General features: G+C 32.7%; 1 protein-coding gene across 3 annotated transcripts in view; it reads right to left on the bottom strand.

Moving 5' to 3' along the window:
- Window positions 1-4,577, bottom strand: part of Oxsr1 (oxidative stress responsive kinase 1) — a 110,245-nt gene that overhangs the window by 42,759 nt on the left and 62,909 nt on the right. The window lies entirely within an intron of this gene.

Below are 4,577 nucleotides of genomic sequence, written 5' to 3'. Positions count from 1 at the left end.
AAAAAAAAAAAAAAAAAAAAAAAAAAAAAAAAACCACAACACTAGATGATTCAAAGGCAGATTTGAGTAAGCAAAAGGAACAATCAATTACTTTGAATGGAAATTTCTAAGAAACAGAAAGAAAAAGGATTTAAAAAAAAAAAAAAAAAAAACAGGGCCTAAGAGACATTTGAAGTATCAAAGATCACAGAGAAAAGTACAGAAGTAATACTGTTAAAATATTTTCAAATTTTATTAAAGAAATAAATGTAAACAATCAAGAAAATCAATAAATTCCAAGTAAGATGAATATAAGGAGATTCAAGCCAAGATACATCATAATCAAACTTTCCAAAGAGAAAGCTCTTGAAAGCAGCAAGACTTCTCATATACAGGGATCCTCAATAAGAACATCAGCACATGGGCTGGGGATGTAGCTCAGTGATAGAACACTCATCGAGCAGTCACAATCCCTGGTACAAATAAACAAAATATCGCCAGATCTTCCTTATATTTTTATTAAGAACTATGAAGGCCAGAAGCAGAGGGCCAAAATGCTAAATGAAAAAAATCTATCAACTATCAACCAAAAATCCTATAATCAGCAAAACAGTGCCTTATAAGTGAGAGAGAAGTTAAGACATTCCCAGATGTCATTACCACTGCATCTGTCCAGGAAGAAATGATTAAACAAGTCCTACAAGGTGAAAAGAAAGGATTGTAGGCAATATTTTGAAGTCCTATGAATAAATGAAGGTATCAATAATGTAAATGGGTAATTATAAAATAGCATTAGTGTAATAATGCTTTGTTACTCTATTTTTCTTTTCTACATGATTCAAGAGACTAACACATTAAAATTTTATTAGTCTAGAAGCTAATATTATTGTAACTTGATTTATAATTTGTTTTCTACTTAATTTAAGAGACTAGTGCATTCAAAGTAATATCAGGTTTTTAATTAATTAGGGGTATAATGTATAAAGATGTAATCTTGTGACATCAACAACTGAAAGTGGTAGGGGCAGAGCTGAAAAGGAGCAGCATTTTTGTATGTATTAAAGTTAAACTAGGATAAATTCAAATTAGAGTGCTACAGTTTTGGGATGTTACATATAATCCTCATGGTAACCAAAAAGAAAATGCCTGTTTGACAACACACACCAAGAAGTAGAAAGAAATATTAGTTTCTAACAACAACACCAAAAAAAAAAAAAAAAAATCTAAACAAAAAAGACAATAGCAGCACCACATAAAAATAAAGATATTTTTAAAAAATGATTTAGAAAAATAAAATTTAAGAAGCACAAGAAAGATGTTAAATCAACAACCTAAGTTTGCAACTGAAGGAACTAGAAAAAACTAAACACAAAGCTGGCCAAAGGAAGGAAATTATAAAAGGTTACAGCTGAGATGAAGAAACCAGAGAACAGAAAAACAGGAGAGAAAAATAAATGAAATCAAAGTTGGTTTTTGAAAAGACCAACTGCCATTATGAAAGCATGACCTCTAGAAGAACAGATACTCGAAAGAGGAAAGTATCAAACTGTATCACCACCTCACTACAAAGGTAAACAACAGAAGAAAAGAAAGGAACAAAGGATGTACTATACAACAGAAAAAAATTTATTAAATGACAGGAATAAGCCTTTACCTTTCAATAATAATCTTGAATGTAAATAGATTAAATCCCTCAGAGTTAAAAGATTTGGGATGATGAATTCTAGAAAACAAATCCCAATCATACACTGCCTACAATAAACCCACCTCTCCAGTAAAGAAACAGACCAAAAGTGAAGAGATAGGAAAAAACATTCCACACAAACAAAACCAAAAGCAAACATGAGCAGCTATACAGATAAAACAGACTTTAAGTCAAAAATTGCAAAAAGGGACAAAGATGGTTACTATATTATGATATCCTATTTTCAACAATAGGATATTATAATAATTGTAAATATATAGGCACCCAATGCTGAAGCAATAAATTATAGAAAGCTAATACTATTTGATGTAAAGCAAGAGATTACAATACAAAAATAATTAAGATATTCAAAACCTACTTTCATTAATGAAAAAAAATCACCAAAGAAACATGGAAGTTACATTAGACTAAATGAACCTAACAGATAACATTTCATTCAATAGCTAGAGAATATACTTTCTTCTCATCAGCATACTGGAATATTCTTCAGATTAAACCATGTTAATCTACAAAACGAGTCTCAGCAAATTCAAAACCTGAAATCATATCACATATCTTCTCTGAACAAAATGGAATAAGACTAGAAACCAACAAGAGGAACTTTAGAAATTATATAGATAATGGGTATTAAACAATATGCTCTGGAATAATCAATGGGTCAAAAGAAATCAAGAGAGAAATTAACAAAATTTCTTGAAACAAATGAAAATGGAAACACAACATATCAAAACCTATGGAATATAGCAACAGCAATACTAACGAGAAAAATTTATAGCAAAAAGTAGCTACATCCTAAAAAGGGCAGGGGCTAGGGTTATGGCTCAGTGGTAGAGCACTCACCTAGCATGAGTGAGACACTGGGTTCGATCCTCAGCAACACATAAAAATAAATAAATAAAATAAAGGTATTGTGTCCACCTATAACTAAAAAATATATTAAAAAAAAACCATAAACATCCCAAATAAACATCCTACTGATGCAACTCAGGAAACCAGAAAAAAAAAATAAGTCAAACCCAAAATTAGTAGAAGGAAATAATAAAGACCAGACCAGAAATAAATAAAAGGGAGGCTAAAAAAAATGATACAAAAGAACAACAGAGTTGATTTTTTGGAAAGATAAACAAAAATCAATCAACCTTTATTTAGGCTAATGAAGAAAAAAGGAAAAGATCCAAGTAAATAAAATTGAAAATGAAAGAGGACACATTACTGATACCATGAAAGATCATTAGGGACTATTATGACAAACTATACACCAAAAATTGGAAAACCTGAAAGAAATAAATTTCTAGAAACATTTACCCTACCAGAATTGAACCATGAGGACCTAGAAAAGATAGCACAGATCAATAACAAGTAACAACACTCAACAGTACTGTTTCCCAACAAAGAAAAACACAGAACTCAATGACTTTATTGCTGAATATTACCAACTTTTACAGAAGAACTAACTCCAACTCTTCTCAAAGTATTCTAAAAACCTGAAAGGGGGGAAACCCTTTCAAACTCATTCTACATGGCAAGTAAGTATTATTACTCTGATATCAAAACCAGACAGTATACAACAACAAAAGAGAACTGTAGAGAAATACCCCTAGAGAACATAGGTAGAAAATTTTTCAATAAAATACTAGCAAACCAAATCCAATAGCACATCAAAAAGATTGTGCACCATGATCAAGTGGTATTCCTCTCAAGGATGCAAGGGTAATTCAACAAACCATTAAACAACATATCACATTACTGAATGAAGAACAAAAACCATCATCTGAATAGGTGCAGGAAAATCATTCAATAAAATATAACATCCCTTCCAGATAAAAACTCAGCAAGGTACATAAAGAACATACCTCAACATAATAACATCATACTGAATATGGAAATGATTAATTATTTCCTCTGAAATCCGAAAGAAGACAGAGATGTCCACTTTTACCACTCTTTTTCAACATAATATTGGAAATCTTGACCAGAGCAATTAGGCAAGAGAAAGAAAGGACATCAAAATAGGAAGGAGAAATTATCCCTGTGTGTTCATCAGCTTCAAATTACTCTAAAAAAATACCTAAATTAGTTAACTTAGAGAGAAAAAGCTATTTTGGCTCACAGTTCTAGAGATACCCACCAAAGATTAGGCAATTCATTTGCTTTATGGCCTCTGGAAAGGATGGCACATTATAATGGGAGCATATGGCAGAGCAAATCAATCAACTCATGAGCCAGGAAGCAAACGAAGAGGAAGAGATCAGGGTCCCACCATCCCTTTTGAGAGCACAGTAACCTAAGGCTGTCTGTGAGGGCCAATCTTGTAAAGAATAGTCTCTTCACCACCTAATAGCACCAATCTGGGAACCAAGACTTTTAGCACACATACTTTTGGATAATATTCAACATCTGAACTATAGTAGCACACTGTCTGTAAATGACATGATCTTATATATGGAAAAATGTGAAGACCTCACCAAAAAAAAAAAAAAAAAACTGTTAGAATTACTAAATTCAATAAGCCTAGAGGATACAAAAATCATAGCAGGTGCTATTATTGTTGGGTTTTTGCAGTACTGGGGATTGAAACCAGGACAGTATCATTTCTATACACCAATAAAAACCTGCTGCAAAAGAAATCAAGAGTTGGGTGCAATGGTGCATGCCTTTTATCCCTGTAAAATGGGAAACTGAGGCAGGAGAATCACAAGTTCAAGGCCAGCCTCAGCAACTAAGTGAGACCCTGTCTCAAAATAAAATTTTTTTAAAAGGGCTAGGGGTATACCTCAGTGATATAAGGCCTCTGGGTTCAATATTCAGAGGAAGGGAGGAAGGGAGGAAGGGAGAAAGGGAGGGAGGGAGAGAGGGAGGAAGGAAGGAGGGAAGGAAGGAGGGAAGGAAGGAA

The sequence above is a fragment of the Marmota marmota genome, unplaced genomic scaffold (genome assembly GCF_001458135.2).
Source record: "Marmota marmota marmota unplaced genomic scaffold, marMar, whole genome shotgun sequence".
Lineage (NCBI taxonomy): Eukaryota > Metazoa > Chordata > Mammalia > Rodentia > Sciuridae > Marmota > Marmota marmota.
Note: the sequence above shows the minus strand (reverse complement) of the source record. Positions and strands in the feature narration are given on the sequence as shown.